This window comes from Bombina bombina, chromosome 2 (genome assembly GCF_027579735.1).
Source record: "Bombina bombina isolate aBomBom1 chromosome 2, aBomBom1.pri, whole genome shotgun sequence".
Lineage (NCBI taxonomy): Eukaryota > Metazoa > Chordata > Amphibia > Anura > Bombinatoridae > Bombina > Bombina bombina.
This window is the reverse complement of record NC_069500.1, coordinates 1,101,074,464-1,101,094,895: the sequence shown is the minus strand read 5'-3', so window position 1 is coordinate 1,101,094,895 and position 20,432 is coordinate 1,101,074,464. Positions and strand designations below refer to the sequence as shown.

Below are 20,432 nucleotides of genomic sequence, written 5' to 3'. Positions count from 1 at the left end.
AGTATAATGCAGATGCACAATAATGTTGACAGAACAATAAAAATATAAGCTGATGTCCATCTGTATCTGTTCTATGATCTTGAATTTGGCACCGGCCTGTAAAAATAAAAACAAATATTACATAAACATGGGCATTCTGTGCTAATTGCTTATTCTACAGCAGAACTTTAATTTGTAGAACTAAAAAAGTAAATCTGACAAAAAAAATAACACGCCATTATTTCAACTTTAAGGTTGTGATGAATACTAAAATTTTTTTTTTATTTTTAACTGCCATAAATTCTCATGTCAATTGAATTTTCATCTAGATATTAACATATTTGGCCACGGTCCTTCCTAATCAAACAGATTTTGTGTCACTACCTGCCAATGGGATGCTTAGAACCTCTGCTTTAACCCCTTAAAGACCAGCAACGTACCCTGTACATCCCTCATCTTTGAATGGGGAAGTGCTATTAAATGTGCGGACTCGCCGCCAGTGTTGAGGCCACGCTATTTACGATAACAAGAAGGGAGGGTATAATAGCGCAGTGCCGCCACTTGTGGCAGAACACATGCTATTTTAAAAAAAAATAACCCTTAATGAGCGGCAACATACATCTCAGACGTTAAGGGGTTACTATATTGAGACTTTTTTTCCTTAAGATATTTATATTTTACTTCTCTAGAAATCAATGTGGACTATTTGATACCCTATGTTGTAATTTAAATTTTTGGTTTTGTTCCTATAAAACAATGGGAGCTGCCATGTTGTAACCTAGGTTACCTTCTCTGCTGTGGCCGAATAGAGACAGGTTATAAATTTGTCACTAGAGTGTGCAGCCAATGGCTGTGTGGAATATAACAGTGTTCTGCACTTCCATTTCTATCAGGAGCTGAAAAGCTCACAATTTCAGAATATAATTACAGGAAAAGGGGACAAAATAAATAATGAAAGTATATATATATATATATATATATATATATATATATATATATATATATATATATATATATATATATATATATATATATATATATATATATATACATATACACACACACATATATATACACACACACAGTTTATCATTTTATATTACCATCTCATTCTCAAGGTGTTTAGTGTCCCTTTAAAGGGCCTTAATAGCAAAAAAAAAAAATTGCATCCTTTAATGTAAATTTAAGACTATTGACCCTGCACTGCTGTGTGATTAACCCACACAAAGGCTTTAAACACACAGTGGAAGTACTGATTGGTACCTGCAGAGCACTGCTGGTCCAGAGCAAAAACCGCCAACTGCTGCTTATCTAATCAGAAATACTAGTTAAATGACTAGCGCTCAAGATTGGATCAGCAGCACTACCACTCGGGATCAGCAGTGCTCTGTGGTTCCAAGCAGTACTTCTACTGTGTGTTTAAACCCTTTGTGGGTTAGTGCAGGGTTGATGGTCTTAAAATGAATTAAAACAAATTAGAGCATGTATTTTTTTTTTACTAATATGGCCTTTTAAAGAAATATATATTGTTTTACCTTAAGTTGTATGTTGCTGAAGCACTGAAAATTGTAAAGGGAGTTTCATTTATTGTTCTTGTGACAAGATTTATAATTCATTAACATTTTAATTGATATTAGTTGATAATGCAATAAAAATCCTGTCACAAAGAAGCACACCTATCAAAATGGAACATTCCTTTCAAAGGGTCAGCTCTATCCAAGCACAGAGAAAACTCTAACATGGCTGCTCTATTTGTGATCATGGGAGGATCAGGGAAGTGAATAAAACACTCCCCTGTTGTATCACATCCATATAAGCATGTTGTATAAACAGAAACAAACACTCCCCTGCTGTATCACACCCATATAAGCATGTTATATAAACATAAATAACCCCCCCCCTGCTGTATCACATCCATATAAGCATGTTATATAAACAGAAACAAACACTCTCCTGCTGGATCACATCCATATAAGCATGTTGTATAAACAGAAACAAACACTCCCCTGCTGGATCCCATCCATATAAGCATGTTGTATAAAACAGAAATAAAACACTCCCCTGCTGTATCACATCCATATAAGCATGTTGTGTAAACAGAAAAACACTCCCCTGCTGTATAACATCCATATAAGCATGTTGTATAAACAGAATTACCCCCCCCCTGCTGTATCACATCCATATAAGCATGTTATATAAAACAGAAATAAAACACTCCCCTGCTGTATCACATCCATATAAGCATGTTATATAAAAACAGAAATAAAACACTCCCCTGCTGTATCACATCCATATAAGCATGCTGTATAAACAGACATAAAACACTCCCCTGCTGTATCACATCCATATAAGCATGTTATATAAAACAGAAATAAAACACTCCTCTGCTGTATCACATCTATATAAGCGTGTTCTATAAAACAGAAATAAAACACTCCCCTGCTGTATCACATCCATATAAGCATCTTATATAAAAAATAAATAAAAACACACCCCTGCTGTATCACATCCATATATGCATGTTGTATAAACAAATAAAACAATTTAAAAAGAAATGACTCAGTGGGGTGATTTAAACAAGAAAAAAATGTAACTGCTTACCTGTGACCACAAACAATTCTTGTGTGGGATTGGTGAAGCAATCTCCTATACATCTTCTCATTTCATGGTCAGTAATGTCTTTATAGACCCTTTGACATGTTTCTGTAATAGAAAACAATATCAAATAAATGAGTATAAAGTTAGATATGCAAATTAATTTAGATAAAGTCTGTTAAGCAATAGTCTGTCCCCTGTTACATGGGCATGATACACTTTGTGATTATAACGTGAATTATTTAATTATACATAATAAAACAACTTTGCATTATACGTTCATTAATTTGCCTGCTTTGCCTATAATGTAATGGTTTATGAAAAACTTTTCCAGTGGCCAAATTTCACCACCATTTTCCTTATTTGGAGGAGCTAATCCTGATGTACTTCATGTGACAGTCACTATAGTCACATCATACTGTCAGTAGGCTTTTTCTCGTTTTATGTATTTTATCACAAAGTCACATCATACTGTCAGTATGCCTTTCCTTGTTCTATGTTAGCACAAAGTCCACGCTAAAGCCAATTAGAAAGATATACAGACTATTGTTAATCATTTGAGGTCTGAAGCCTGCATTACCAATTTTCAGCATAGTAAAAACCCATATTATTCAGAGTTAAAGGAACATGAAACCCATCATTTTTCTTTCATGATTAAAATAGAGCAGGGTTCTTCAAACCACGGGTCAGGACCCATTACTGGGTCACAACACCATGTGTACTGGGTCCCAACTTGTGTGTGTGTTGTAGGAGTGTGTGTGGTGTATTGTATGAGAGTGTGTGTTATATAAAAGTGTGTGTATGTGTGTGTTGTAAGAGTGTATGGGGTGAGTGTGTGTTGTATGAGAGTGTGTGTGGTATGTGTGTTACATGAAAATGTGTGTTGTATGAGAGTGTGTGTGTGTTTTATAAGAATGTGTGTGTGTGTTTTATAAGAATTTGTGTTTTATAAGAATGTGTGTGTGTGTGTTTTATAAGAGTGTGTGTGTGTGTGTGTGTGTGTGTTTTATAAGAGTGTGTGTGTGTGTGTTATAAGAGTGTGTGTGTTTTATAAGAGTGTGTGTTTTATAAGAGTGTGTGTGTGTTTTATAAGAGGGGGTGTGTGTGTGTGTGTGTGTTTTATAAGAGTGTGTGTGTTATTACGTTTTACAACCCTTTCAAATTTGACTACAATCAGGAATAAAGCATGCACATATTTTAGATTCTTTGCCAAAAATTGCAGCTATCATGTTGTTTATTTCTTACGAAATTATTTCAAGACCAAGTATAACAATTGGGTCCCAAAGGTATGTGGTATCATGGCACTGGGTCTTGAGGGGGAAAGAATAACCCTGAAACAGAGCATACAATTTTAAACAACTTTCCACTTTACATCTATTATTTAATTTGTTTAATTCTCTTGATATCCTTTTTTGAAGAAGCAGCAATGCACTAGGTGAGCCAATAACGTGAAGTATACATGTGCAGCCACCAATCAGCTACTGAACATACTTAGGTATCCTTTTCTGTAAAGAATACCAAGAGAACAAAACAAATTAGTTAATAGAAGTAAATTGGAGAATTGTTTAACCCCTTGAGTGCTAACGACGGCTCTGAGCCATTGCAGAGTTTCCCACTCTGGTGCTAACAACGGCTCAGAGCCTGCATAATGACAGGCATCACCGGGGCTTCACGTTATGCATTGGGATGTCATTGCGCAATTTTATTTAACATTAACAATGTCAAATATAGGAGCAGGGAGCATGCTGTTAGATCGCCTAACCTTTCCAACAGTGTAAGTCTTGGGGATCTGAAAGGAAAAAAAAAAAAGTAAAAAATATATATTAAAAATTATTTAAAAATATAAAACAAAAAAAAACAAAAAACTAAAAAAGCTTAGCACCCAGGTGGGAAAGTGCTTAGCACTCAAAGGGTTAAAATCTCATGCTCTATACTGAATCATGAAAGACAGAAAAACCTTGGGTTTCATGCCCCTTTAAATTACAGTAAATGGTGCAAAATAAAAAATATATTGCAAAGTTGCATAACTAAACATTTTATATTGTGATCTCAATGTGTGTTATGACCCTTTAAAGCATATATGTCTATATGTGTGTACATATATATTAAAGTGATGGTAAATCCTAGCATTTGTAATTTACCATTGGAACAAATAAAGGGGACTTTCATTCATGAAGTATAACATACTTCATGCTGAAAGCTCCTTTTTTGTTTGCAGCGTTTGCCGCACTGAGCTGCTAAGGCAACCTACGGCAGAACAGTATTTGGCTGAGAGGTGACGTTTCCACCTCTTAGCCAATAGCCTTGCGGGAAATTCGGGGCCTGTCACTTTAATGTTTTTATATGTGTATATATGACTGTAAATACATTATATATATATATATATATATATATATATATATATATATATATACACACACACATACACACATATTTTTTATATATATATATATATATATATATATATCTACACATACATACATACATACAGGTATACCTCACTTTTCAGCGCTTCACTTTACAGCTCTTCGCTAATACAGCGCTCTGTGGAGCTGAAGTTTAACCTCCAAGAATTTTGAAACAGTGCTGTAATCATTGTGATATTGCAAGAAAAGTGACTGGCACCATTTTGTTATGCTCAGTTCACTCTGTTTACAGCATTACAGTGCAATCTGTGTCTCAGTGTTATAGTCTGGCAGATTTTACTACAGTAATTGTCACTATCTTACAGGTACAGTATTTATTGAATACTAATTGAATACTGTGCTGTGTTAGTGTTAAACTAAACGTAGCACTATTGCACCCCTAATATATGTTAGTTCAAACAAGTTTTCAAGCTTTTAAACACACTGGCAAGTGAAAAGAAAGCTAAAACTGCCTTGTTTCACTTTAAGGCGGTTTTCACTTTACAGCGGGGCTCCTGTCCCTAACCCGCTGTATGAGCGGGGTATACCTGTATATATATATATATATATATATATATATATATATATATATATATATATATATATATATATATATATATATATATATATATATATATATATATATATATATATATATATATGTATGTATGTATGTATGTATGTGTATATATATATATATATATATATATATATATATATATATATATATATATATATATATATATATATATACACATACACATATATATACACACACATACATACAAATACATCTTTAGCAATGTATGTGTCAATTTCAAAGCCATTTGCCTGCCTTTTTTTTCTAGCACTCGAGATCTAAAATCTTTTGAACCCTTAAAAAGGTTTGTGCAATATTCTTTTATTAGACAGTGTTAATAAGAGTGTAACTGTACTTTGTAATTTATTTTTGAATTGTTTTCTGCAACTTCTATGTTTCTGAAAACAGTTGAGATTGTGGTAAGGATTGAAGCGTAAATGGCGATTGCAATTTCGCTCAACATGTAATATCAGCGCAATGAAAAAGGCTCGCGAAAAGACGGTATCACTTGCGTCTCACTTGTAATCTAGCCCTTATTTAGGAACTCGAAGAAAAAATAAAAACTGCAGTGTCAGTAAAGACCCTTCTATCAGCACCTTTTGTTGAGGTTCCACAGAGATTGCACACTTCGGCCACCTCATCGCCCACCAATCGTCGCAGCATATTACACAAAAGTGTGTTCAGATCCTTTCCTTCTACACTCTTGAGGACTCTTACCTGAAAAACAAATAAGACAAATACAGTTAATGCTAGGTATAAATATCCGTGAAGTATAACACAAAGATTTTACTCTCAAAATAATAACTGTAACTTGCTTTTTGTTGCCTTCAAATCAATAGTGTTTTTAGTTTCTGTACAGTTTACAAGCTTAAGACTATGAGAAAAACTTGTCCATCACTAAAGGCATATTCTGTCAAGGTATGCCACCAATATTGTGACTAAAGAACCTAGGATTATAAAGATAAAGAAGTATGTATTTTGGTCCATAAGAGATTCCAGAATCTGACCAATTATGTTCAAAAGATGCGCAGTAGTTCTGACAGTAGCCTACCTAAAGAGGCTAAAGCTGAATTAGAGAACTTACCAGTTTGTTGCTCAGAGATTTCCTTCTTTTGAAACTATCATCATATTTTCAAAGTCTGCCATTATATTTAATATCGTCTCCTTCAGGTACATTTCTGCGGGCTGTGGCTGCCAATGTTTCCTCCATTTGATCCAGTCTGCCAGAAATGTCCACCATAAACTTCAGAAAAAAACTAAAAGGGCATCAGTGTTATTTAGTCAAACTATTATGCACTCACTCCAGATGTAGAGGTGTGGTTGATAAGTGCTCTCCATCTGACCCTATCAGTAAGAGATTATTTTTCCCCCTATGATTAGAATGAAAATTAATGCAAACAACCAATATGACCTACTGCAACAAAAAAGCATTGTTCTTTGCTTAGGGTTTACAGTCTCCACAACAGTTTAGTGCATTCTTTTTAGAATTGGTCTTAATTTAAAGGGACAGTATACATCAATTTTCATATAACTGCATGTAATACTATAAGGAATAATATTCACAGATTCTGACCTAAAATTCCAGTATAAAACCTTTAAAAAAAACTTACTTAAAAGCTACCAGTTTAGCACTGTTGAAAAGAGTTGGAGGGGACACCCATTGAATTAAACTTGAAAGCAAAAAGAGCAGACCCCCCTCCCCTGCATATGAAAAGACCCTTTACACAAACAGGAGCAAGCTGGAGCAAGTAGACAACAGTCTACTCCTGAAAATTTGGGGCTTGGTTTGGAGTCTAACAATCAGCACAATGTTATTGAATAATAAAAAAAATCTGTATGGGCTATATATATATATATATATATATATATATATATATCATCTAAAAAACATTTATGCAAAGAAAAATCTTGTGTATTAAAGGGACATGAAACCCACATTTTTTCTTTCATGATTTAGAAAGAGAATGCAATTTAAACATCTTTCTAATTTACTTCTATTATCTCATTTGTTTTATTCTCTTGATATTCTTTGCTGAAAAGCATATCTAGATATGCTTAGTAGCTGCTGATTGGTTGCTGCACATAGAAGCCTCGTGTGATTGGCTCACCCATATGCATTGCTTTTTCTTTAACTAAGGATATCTAAAAAATAAAGCAAAATAAATAATAGAAGTAAATTGTAATGTTGTTTAAATTTTTATTCTCTATCTGAATCATGAAAGAAATATTTTGGGTTTAGTGGCCCTTTAAGGTAAAATAGATGTTTATTAAAACCAAAAGATAATTATGTAATTGTATGCAAGTAATGTCATGAAATTTATAATCTCATCAAATGAGTACATAGAAGCCTAAATAGATTTACATATTTTAAATATGTATACAGTTAAAAGTTTGTTTCAGTTAATTTGTTTTTCTTAGACAAAATGCAATGTTAAAAGTCTCTCTTTACTGGACTAAATAAATTATTTTTTTAAACAGTAAGGGCTAGATCACAAGCCATGAGTAAACTTAAAGGGACAGCAAATGGCAGGAAAAAAATACTTTTTTTATTTTGTTTTTTAAATGCCTAATTTTTCTCTGTAAAAAGATATCCCTATTGTGAAGAGTCTTCTTCAGCGCATCTGCTTTTTAAAACAGTGTGTCACAGGCTCACTCACTGTCTAATCACAGCGAGCCCAATCATGCCATTGAATTACATGTACCGCACTCAGTAAAGCTTTTTTTTTTTTTAAAGCAGCTGTACTGAAGAGGACTGTTTCACAGTAGAGATACGTTTCTATTTTTTTTAAAAAAGGCTATCCTCAGCTTACACTTTTTTCTATCAGTTACTATCTACCTTTAAGATTGTGCTGTAGTAAACTTACCATCTCCATAGACTTGAAAAGAGTCAGTAAATTTACTATAGCAGGAATCAAGTTTACTCATGACTCATGGACTAGCCCTAAATTATTATAAACCCCCAGCTGAGCAATGGTAACCCTAGACCACTGGTTTTAAAACCTGTCCCCAAACCTCCCTAAAAGGCCACTTTTTGTGGATATCTGAACTGGAGCACAGGTGAAATATTCAGCTGATTAGTAAACATGGTTACTTTACCAGCTCTCACCCAAAATAATCCTGAAATCTGGCCTTTTAGGGAGGCCTGGGGACAGGTTTGAAAACCGCTGCCCTAGATCAAAATAAATGGCAACTGATATTAAAGGGACTGTTAACAAGGATTATTTTTTAGGGAAAAGGATTTTTAATCTCAGTTTCTTGCTGCAAGTCTTTTAATTTACGTTAAAGATTTTGATAGGCATCACATTAGAAACTTTTCAAAAAGTAAATTAAAACATTTGCAGCAAGAAAATTAGATTAAAATCACTAATTACCTAAAAATATTTACTATATTTTTTAATGCATGTTAAATAAAACACCCTAACAGTTCACTTGCATATGAATAATACTTTTGCAATTTAGGGCCAAATTAAACAAGCAAGGGTTACATTATTAACCCTTCAGCATCTACATAGCAGGGCATAGTTATTCTTAACTGGACAAATACTGTAACCCACACCAAAAACAACACAAAATATTAACCCCTGCCAGGCTTTTGAACAACATCAAATCAATTCATAAAATACAGCTCCCACCCTTCTAGTACTGCTATATATCAGAAAGTTTAACAGTAAAATCTCTCATATACAGTGATAGATTTTCTAAAAAAGTTTTCTAATGTCTGTATATTACAAAAATGCTTGTTTTCAAACAGAAAAATAAAGATGCACATTTCAATTGTATTTGGATTATCCCTTTAACATTTAAAACTAGTTGTGTTTGTATGTTCTGTGTAATGCAGTAGCAGGTGGCTTAATAATGCTGCTAAACAAATCATTAGTGTATAATTATATGTTACACATGTGTGCAGAGCTAGTGAGATAGTTGTGTTTGTATGTTCTGTGTAATGCAGTAGCAGGTGGCTTAATAATGCTGCTAAACAAATCATTAGTGTATAATTATATGTTACACACGTGTGCAGAGCTAGTGAGATAGTTGTGTTTGTATGTTCTGTGTAATGCAGTAGCAGGTGGCTTAATAATGCTGCTAAACAAATCATTAGTGTATAATTATATGTTACACATGTGTGCAGAGCTAGTGAGATAGTTGTGTTTGTATGTTCTGTGTAATGCAGTAGCAGGTGGCTTAATAATGCTGCTAAACAAATCATTAGTGTATAATTATATGTTACACATGTGTGCAGAGCTAGTGAGATAGTTGTGTTTGTATGTTCTGTGTAATGCAGTAGCAGGTGGCTTAATAATGCTGCTAAACAAATCATACACAACATGTGTGTGTGCAGCTAGTGAGATTCTCTGGTTTATATATCTAATCTAATGGCTGATCTTACCTGATTGCACAATGCACATGGCTTGTGTCTGCAGCACACAGAAAGTTCATGGTAGTGAGACAGTGAGTGCAGTCAAAGTCAAATGCCGCAGCGCCCTCTGTGGTGGTAAGACCACACTGCACACAATATTATATACTAAACATAGTCTGATGTAAATTAATTTAATTTATTCCAGAACACAACAAATATTCAATGCCTCGCTATAAAACTGTATTATTTAGCTTTAGAGTCAGAATTTAAAATACAAGTTAGCCATCTTAAAGGGACATTCCAGCAAAATGTGCATCATTGCATTTCTATTTTGAATAGAAGCATTTTTCCAATTTTATTAGCAAAAATGCTCTAGAAAAAATATATCACTGTTTAAAGTGAATGTAAATTTTACACTTATTCCCAATAAATATTGATTCTTATTAACTATATTATTGATACCGCATTGTTATTATATTAAAATATGCCCAATATAACATGATATTTTACTTTTCAACTTAGCTCCGTTTTCAGTTGGAGCTCCTCCCATCCATTACTTCCTTACTTTCCTTTCTTCGCATAACGTCTAGAGCGGTCCCACCCGCTCTATGACGTATTACCAAAGCGTGTTCACAATCTCCCATTTTTGTGCACATGCATTTCAAATCAACTTCCGAATTTGCGCATGCGTTTACTCTCTACCGCCAAAATTGCGCATGCGTTGATAAACTATGGTGTACTCGTGACCACAGCAGTTTGTTTACGCATGCGCATACAAAAGACGCATGCGCATAAAGTCATAATGACGTTTTGAAAAAGGGGCTGGACGCCACGGGGTAAGACCGATCATTAGTTTATTGATGTGTCAATCAAAGTAATAAACGCGGACCAAAATGGCGGGCAGAGGGAGAGAGCAAGACAATTCAAACTAAGTATATAAATCTATAAAATATAGAGTTTTAAAAAAAAAAACGATGACTTATACTTATGCTAATTTTGAGAGATACAGCAGTTCGGATTGTCTACTATGAGTGACTTTACATCCACTTTAAATTTACCTTTCCTAAAAGGAGCATATAAACACTAATTTTAAAAAGTGTATCTGCGAAGAGAGCCAGCGGCTGTGTACATGACACATGCTGAGTCATTTCCCACGCAATACCAGCTCTGAGCACATGCAGTGTACTTAAGTATGCTTCACATGCACACTGTTTATTTTGTGTACTTAAAGGGACAAACTACTCCAGAATTTGTATTGTTTTAAAAGATAGATAATCCCTTTATTACCCATTCCCCAGTTTTGCATATCCAACACAGTTATAATAATACATGTTTTACCTCTGTAATTATCTTGTATCTAAGCCTCTGCTGACTGCCCCCTTATTTCAGTTCTTTTGACAGACTTGTATTTTAGCCAATCAGCACTGACTCATAAATAACTACACAGGAGTGAGCACAATGTTATCTATATGACACACATGAACTAGCAGTGTCTAACTGTAAAAAGAACTGTCAAAATGCACCGAGATAAGAAGCGGTTCAATGGTTTAGAAATTAGCATATGAGTCTACCTAGGTTTAGCTTTCAACAAAGAATACCAATTGAACAAAGCAAATTTGATGATAAAAGGAAATGGGAAAGTTGTTTAAAATTACATGCCCTGAGCAGCTCATCATGGAGGACGCACATGAGTGAGCTCCGTGTCTGTCAGGGCTAAAAAGCCTATTTAGGAGCATAAAAAGCCGATCTATCTCCACATCGACCTACAGGTCAGATACTCAACAGTGCCCCGGTGCTTTATCCAGCATTGAAAAGCAGCACCGCACCACAACACATCGGAGGTTAACCGCCGCCATACCTGGGCACTACGGAGGCCTGTTTTGCAGGCTGCGAGGCGACACATCGCAACTCATACCCGCCGCTATACCTCCCTGGAGCAGATCGGGAAAGATGTTCCGGACCTGAACCGGCCCAGCACAAGTAAGAGAACCGCCGTCTGAGACAGTGAGTAGTGCGCCATTAGGGCCTGTCCTCCCCGATGTCCCACATTACAGCAAGGCCTCGTCATCACTGCTGCACACTCTGAACTTGACCAGCCACTGAGAGCTGAGGCATGATATTTTGGGACAAGCTGAGAATGAGCCATGAACCAGCTAGACCACTTTTTTGAATATGCTACACGCTAAGTAATTATGCCGCACCACATACTAACAGGCCAAGAACAGCACACATTGTGATTTAACGCCACGAGTCTCTGCCATATACAATGATAACGGGGAACCCGACTAAGAAATTTCTAAATATAACCTAATGGTGGGTGATCACGACAATATTTAATCAAACTGTGGTTTCTTAAACCTCTGTCTACATCTGGTCTAGAGAATAAGAGAGAGTCCAATCTGAGTTAATAGACCTTCATCACCTACTCCAGACGCTGCAAGATGTCTGTTAAAGGACAGAAAAAAGCACCTAAAGGCAGTAAGAGCCTAAAAAACATACAAAACCCATCTATGCTAAAAGAATTTTTTAAGCCCTTAGAAGCCACCCCTGGGCCGGCAGCTGAAATGCAAGATAACATGAGTGACTCTGATGAATCAATACAATCTCAAACGTCCTCTAGGACCACCAGACCACTCACAAGGGCAGATTTAAATTTTTTACCCACCAAAGATGACTTTGCTGCACTGCTATCACAGGTCAGTCAACTCATCAAGGATGGCCTTAAAGAGGTCAGGAAGGACATTAATGATCTAGGGGATAGAATGGAATACTTGGAGGAAGGATCTGACCATATCAACTCAGAGCTTGAATTACTTTCCAGACAGGCGTACCAACAGAGTGTCACTATAGACAACCTCCAAACCCATGTAGAAGATCTGGACAATAGGGGGCGACGTCAAAACCTTAGGATTAGGGGTATCCCAGAGACTATCCTCCCCCCTCAACTTGAGGATTACCTGCAAAAAATCTTTCGGCATATTACTGATGAATCTGAATTACCTTCTATCCCACTAGATAGGGCCCACAGGGCACTCAGACCACCCCCGAAACCTACGGATCCGCCAAGAGATGTGATTTTAAAATTTCAACTCTTCAAAGACAAGGAACTGGTCCTTACTGCAGCTCGGAAAAAACAGAATATTTGCTTTGAAGATAGTCATCTACAGGTATACGCAGATGTAAGCCCTATCACACTTGGTAAAAGGAGAGAGGCCAGGTACTTAATACAACATCTACAAACACTGAAGATACCTTATAGATGGGGTTTCCCGTTTTGCCTTAGGGTGATTCGGGGTTCACAGACATTCACCTATAGATCGCTGGAAGATATTGAACCTTTCTGTAAACAACTGAACATACCTCTACCTACCCTTCCCAAACTTAATGAATCCAAGTCTGATCAGGATCAACAAGACACCCATACCCCCAAACCCCAAAGATTGGGCTGGACCACAGTCAACCGGAAAAGATCGAGAAAAGACAAGACTGTTGCTACCTCCTTCTCAGGCCAAGATGATGCTCAACAAACACCTACCTGAGGTTCTTTAGTATCTATCTGAACTTTTTCCACCACTTTACTTCTAGAAAGGTGTTTCCTTTTCTACCTCATCTTGATGCTCCCCAGGGGGTGACCCGCCTATGAACAGTACTTCCTATATGTGGACGACTATGTGGTAATAGTACTTTAGAATAAATGGACACAGCCTTATAAGCCGGCAAATATCTTTTTTTTTCTTTTTTTTATTTTTTTTTTTTTTATTTTTTGCTAAGGTGGTATGATGACCCAATACCCTCTAGCCGTCTCCATCTAGCATTGCTAGTTGACCACAAAGTGATGTTTATTGCAGTTTTACTTTTATTTTTACATTGTTTAGATATGTTAATCTTACACTCTTAATTTTAGCTCTGCACTGTTAGGTGGCAGTAAGATTTAAGTAGATGGAGATTATATTAGTTAAGAATGTTATGTTCTCCTATATGTTTGCATTTAGAACAGAATAGTATTAGCCCTGACCTATAGCTCAATGTTCTTGAGCCATTTTTCAATTGCTGTAGGTAGGTTAGGTTTGTATTTTACTGTAATGTCTTTGTTTTTTGTTATTTATTTACTTTTTCTCTCTCTTCTTCTCTCTCTTTCTCTCAATAATCACCTTTTTCTCTACCCCCAGAGGATATTTCGACATACCAATCTCTGTATTATCTGTTGCATTATATGTACCATTCATGCACATCATTTTTGGCCACCAGAAGCTCGGTTACACAGTAAGTACCCCTCATCCCAGAGATGGGAATATATAGACATGCAGGTACACCCTCTAATTCCAGTAAGTTCTAGCCCCTCTATGCTGCTCAGACCCTTAGATTATTATGTCCCTCCCTAAACTAAAAATTTTTTCCCAAAACGTCAAGGGCCTTAATTCTCCAACAAAAAGATCAGTTGCCCTGAATTGGTTTTGCAGGCTGGGGGGCGACATTATCTTTATTCAGGAGACACACTTTAGTCGCGAGGGGGCTCCCGCACTCTCCTCCAGCACATACCCTCTTGGCTATTTCTCTCATAACGACAGTAAAACAAATGGAGTAGGCATTCTCTTTAATAGGAGATTACCATTTCAACTAACTGCCAAACAACAGGATAAAGAGGGTAGACTCCTTATCTTACAGGGAACTCTATATAATCAACCGGTTACACTGGTGAATGTGTATGCCCCCAATAGAGCACAAGCTAAGTTTTTTAGGCAGACCTTGGACAGATACTTGCCTACTACTAGGGGAATTGTTATCTACGCAGGCGACTTTAATGTAGCTCTGTCACCTTTGCTCGACTGCTCTCACGGACGGAGTGGGATCCCCATATCCACATTACAAAGCATTAATACCAATTTATCAGCCCACTCCCTAGTAGACGTGTGGAGGTTGCAACATCCCCAGAAGAAAGAGTTCACATTTTACTCGCACCCGAATAGGTCCTGGTCTAGAATAGATTACATTTTAGTAAACCAACTTAGCTTACACATTATAGACTCCACCACTATTTCCCTAACTCCCTGGTTGGACCATTCTATGGTCACGCTCACCGTTGTTTGGCCTTCGGCTCCACTCTCCCAATACATCTGGAGACTAGATGAAACACTTTTAAAAGATCCAGTATTTACAGAACAAATCTCTAAAGCCCTGAATGAGTATTTTAGAATAAATATGACTGATTCTATTACTCCCAGTACCCTATGGGATGCACACAAGGCGGTAATAAGGGGCATTTTTCTCAAACACAAAGCATTTCTCACTAAGCGTAGGAAGTCAGACTATAGCACGCTTGAACACCAATTATCGACCCTTGAGCACGCCCATCTCCAACACCCTTTAGATCCCATCATAAATCGAGACCTTGCCCTTGCAAGAAATAAGTTTAATACCCAGTTACAAAAAGAAGCCCAAAGACAAGCTTTTTATCTAAAGAGATTATATTTCTCAGAAGGAAACAAAGCCGGAAGGCTATTAGCCAGAGCTTTACGCCAAAGAACGCTTAACTCCTATGTCCAAAAACTATATAACGTAGATCGTGAGGAGATACAAGATAGTAAGTCAATTGCCTCAACATTTCAAGACTACTACAGTAAACTATATAATTTACCACCAATAGACTCCCCCGAAGAGATTAGCGATATGGATACATATGTTAGGGAGGCTGACTTAATTAAGATTTCGAAGGAGGAGGCCGCAGGCTTAGATGAACCCATTGCCCCTTTGGAAATCATAAAGGCCATTGAATCTCTTCCAACGCAAAAAAGCCCGGGACCTGACGGTTTTTCCAATTTGTATTACAAAACATTTAAAAATATATTACTGCCACACCTGCTTAGATTATTTAATTCAATAGACGAAAACGGATCTTTTTCCACAGATTTTTTATCGGCCCACATTACATTAATTCATAAAACAGGGAAGTCCCCACTTGAACCAGGCAGCTACAGGCCTATATCCCTCATAAATACGGACGCTAAAATATATGCCAAGATATTGGCAAATAGACTTAGCACGCTGTTGCCTCATATTATCCACACAGACCAGGCGGGCTTTATTCCGCGTCGGGAGGCCAGGGATAATACAATTAGGACGCTCCATTTGATCGATTTTGCTACAACCTCTAATATTGAGATGGTCCTGGCCTCAACCGACGCGGAAAAAGCGTTTGATAGGATGAACTGGGTATACCTTCGCTCGGTGTTGACTGGATATGGGTTTGGAGATAAATTGATTAACAGGATTTTCAGTCTATATAGTAATCCCACAGCTAGAATCAGGGTAAATAGTATTTTGTCAGAGTCTTTTCAAATAAATAATGGTACACGGCAGGGGTGCCCACTGTCCCCGCTATTATTTGCCATCGCAATGGAACCCCTTGCATCCCACATTAGGCTAAATACTAACATCACTGGGATAGCCGTAGGCCCCAACAATTATAAAATAAGCTTATATGCTGATGACATACTGTTGTCCTTATCTAATCCTAGTATATCTCTTCCGGCCGTATTGACCGAATTTCGCCGTTTTGGGAACCTCTCCCACTTCCTGATTAATAACCAGAAATCTAACATTCTAAATATTACAATGAACGCCCATAAGTTCTCAAATCTGGCACAGGTCTGTCCATATCAACTAAACAGTGATCACATCAGATACTTAGGTATTAACGTTACACCACGACTGGCATCCCTATTTAAATCCAATTACACACCGCTCTTACAAGAAATATCGAGGGACTGCCAATCTTGGCGAAATAAACATTTCTCTTGGTGGGGCAGAAACCAAATCACGAAAATGTCATTGCTGCCTCGAATACTTTATTTATTGCAGACTATCCCTATTCATCTCCCCCATACCTATCTCCAACAGCTCCAATCTATCCTCAACGATTTTATATGGGGAGGACAAAAACCGAGAGTAGCTAGGCAAAATATATATAGATCTAGGAGAGATGGTGGGTTGGGTACTCCCCATATACTCCGATATTATCAGGCTAACGTACTACAACGTATACTAAATTGGCACAATAGCTCTCAAGACAAGGCATGGATCCCCCTAGACACGCATATCCTGAAAACTCCCAAAGTAGGCCCAATTTGCTGGTTGCAGGATAAATATCGCCCAACTAGAGCTAGATCATCCCCTCTTTATAGACACATCTTTCGTACCTGGGATACAATAATTACCCATATAAAAGGCATATCCACACCCCACTCGCCCATGACACCAATTTTCCAAAACACTGAATTACTATTAGGCATCCATCTCTCAACGGGGGACATACATTATAAAGAGTTGGGGTTTTCATCTCCGCTGGTGGATTTTCTTTCCCAGGGGAAACTTAGGCCGAGACAAGACTTATCTGAAGTTCTGGAAGGTACATTTACTAACTGGTTGAAATACTCCCAATTGCAAAATCTGCTGCGAGTTTCCCCACATAGCTCTCAGCTTACACGCTCTCTCACCCCATTTGAAACGCTTTGCAGAGCTGCCATTACCTCAAGGGGAACTCTTGCTATGTCGAGGCGAATTATAGACCATTGTGTACATAGAACACTACCGACATACACTCAATCCTGGCAGGAAGAATTGCACCAAGACATTACACCGGATTACTGGTATAAATTGTTTGAATTTACTGGCAAAACGTCGTCTTCTTCCCAGATCCTTGAAATGAATTATAAAATTCTTTCAAGGTGGTATATGGCACCAGTCAGACTGAAAATGATATACCCTGAGGTTTCTTCTTTGTGCTGGAGGGGGTGTGGGGGTGAGGGAACTTTATCGCACATATGGTGGTCGTGCCCTAGCCTGCGGACCTTCTGGGACTCCTTAGAAAAGATATTACACCCGTTACTAGGTACTACATTTAATTTTAACCCAATGATCATACTGTTCAACGCTAGGCCTAGGATCTCCTGTAAACTTAGACTTTCCCTACTTCAAATTTGCGTAAATGGAGCAAAATCCCTAATTGCCAGAAAATGGAAATCCCAAAATGTCCCAACAATTACGGAGTGGGCGGCTAGAACACAAGAACTTATTCTTTTGGAAGAATACTCTTTTCTTAAACGAAATAGACATGACATGTTTTTAAATATAAAACTTTATTGGGAATCACTGCAGGTACCAACTTAATTTCGACCTTACTCGAGCTTCTGACCAATGATGCTACATTATGCTATGGGACAGGTGATATTGGAGAGATTACTTCATTACCCACTCTTCTGGATTTCCCCTCTTCTTTTTCTACTTCCTCCTATTTTTCTCCTCTTTCTCTCTCCCCTACTGCTTCACCCTTTCTACATCACTACGGTTATCCTCTTCCTTTCCTCTTCTTTCTTTTTTCTTTTTTTTTTCTTCCCCTTTTCTTCCCCTTCCTCCCCTTCTCTCTTTTTCTTCTTATTTAATTATTTTGAAAAAGGTTCCCTTAATTATAACTGGACAAGATGCTAAAGTTGGCCTATTTAGAGGCCTATGCGGTTTATATATAAAATATTTCTTTTCTCTTTTTTCTTGTCCTTGTGGATACACAGCAGAACCTGCATGTTCATAATCTGTAATAGCAATCAGATGGAATTTAATAGCACACTATTATACTTTGTACTGTGTATCTTATGTCATGTTTTATGAACCTGTTCAATAAAAACTTTATATATAAAAAAAAAAAAATTACATGCCCTATCTAGTTTTGACTAGACTGTACCTTTAAGTATGCTTTGCATGCATGCTCACAGTACAAGTTCTCACAAAAGGCACAGTAAATGATCATTTTTGGTAATAGGTTTACCTACCTTAGTTTTGTAGATGTCATTGTTTGTTTATTAATCTCATTTTCTTGCTGCATGTGTTTTCATTTCTTTTTTTTCACTTCTTGAAAGCTTCTCCTGTGATGCTGAATAAAATCTTTAACCCTCCCATTTCAGCTATCTCTTCAGATGTGTGCACATAGGAACTTTTGGCTGCAAATAGAAGCCTTAGTATGTTGCTAGGGCACTAAGATAACAGCAGCTGTCCCTTTAATAACCAATTTTTCAATATTTAAAGGGGCAGATAACAAAAAAAACATGGTGGAAAGGATTATTTCATTAATATTAAAAAGATATGTTTCCGTCATGAATCCTCACCTTTTTAATATATTTCACGAGAATTTTAATTGAAAGCTGACTCCTGTACTATCCCTCTGTGAGGACCTTTATGCAAAGCCTGTCACTGAAGGCTATTTACATACCCCTTAAGTGTGTGCTCTGCTCTTTTGCTACCTGTTTATGAGTATTATGACTGCACATACACAGCGCTCATCACTTTACGCAGAACAGCAAGCAATAGTAGTGATTGTGCCGATCCGGATTTCTTTTTCACCAACAAGTAACTCGCGTTACGAGAGTATGAGCATTTTGAATGGGAGATTTCTGAACCACGAGAGCGAGTCCACAGCCTATACATATTGATTCAGCTTGTTAAATGTACTGCAGCTATTTGTCAGATCCAGGAGTCCAAATTATATGGGGTGGTGAGGAGAAGCATTGAACATTAGGTAGAAGCGACTTGCAGATAATAAAGTTGATTACCAGCGTAGTATTTGATTTGGACTTTGCAGTATTGATTTCCCCCCACAAAAAAAGTGTTTTTTTATTTAATTTTTTAAATATACTAATTGGCTTTTAGTACTTATTATAATGTATTACTGTGTAAACGCAGACAAGGTCTCCTGCCTTCTCTACAAACACTTATATTGTGTGTCCCATTGTTTTTTCCTTTTTTCTCTTGTTTCGATATGTACATAAATGTGCCTAGCAGTGCTGATTGTGGCTCATCATCCCGTCTTAAAAGCACATGGGGAACGTAAAAATACAAAATACATTTGAAGTGCACAATTTTAACTCTCAGAATAATAATAATAATAATAATAATAGTTTGTGAAATGGGTACACAGGGTTACAGCCCAGGTCATTACATCAACACCACTAGGGGAACAGCACATTTTTTGATGTCCATTTGTTTTTATAACTTTTATTAAAGATCAATGATTCCTGGTTGTCTAATGTCTAGTGGGTGGGGATGGATGATGGATGCCCTGATGTGTCTCCAGTTTAAAGGGAAATAAAACCCAATTTTTTTCTTTCATGATTCAGATATAGCATGCGATTTAAAAGGAACTTTCGAATTTACTTCTTTTATATAATGTGTTTTGTTCTCTTGGTATCCCTTGTTAAAAAGCATACCTCGGTAGGCTCAGGAGCTGCTGATTGGTGGCTGCACAAATATGCCTCATGTAATTGGCTCACCCAATGTGTTAACTAGCTCCCAGTAATGATTGATTTTCTTCAACAAAGGATACCAAGAGAATAAAGTAAAATAGATCATAGAAGAAAATTTGGAAAGTTTTTTAAAATTGTATTCTCTTTCTCAATCAAGAAAACATTTTTTTAGGTTTCATGTTTTATTGCTTTTACGCTTGTGTAAGATATAGACAAACAGAACAAAT

The 20,432-nt window shown here is 36.8% G+C and overlaps 1 long non-coding RNA gene across 1 annotated transcript in view; it reads right to left on the bottom strand.

The window, feature by feature from the left end:
- LOC128648171 (uncharacterized) overlaps positions 1–9,979 on the bottom strand; it is a 10,088-nt gene extending 109 nt beyond the window's left edge. The window contains exons 1-5 of the long non-coding RNA XR_008400524.1: positions 9,947–9,979; positions 6,644–6,815; positions 6,156–6,276; positions 2,581–2,682; positions 1–96 (exon numbers count right to left, since the gene is read on the bottom strand). The exon at positions 1–96 is cut by the window's left edge and continues 109 nt beyond it. This is a non-coding gene — a long non-coding RNA (uncharacterized LOC128648171). The remainder of the gene's footprint in view (positions 97–2,580; positions 2,683–6,155; positions 6,277–6,643; positions 6,816–9,946) is intronic.
- Between the last annotated feature and the right edge of the window lie 10,453 nt (positions 9,980–20,432).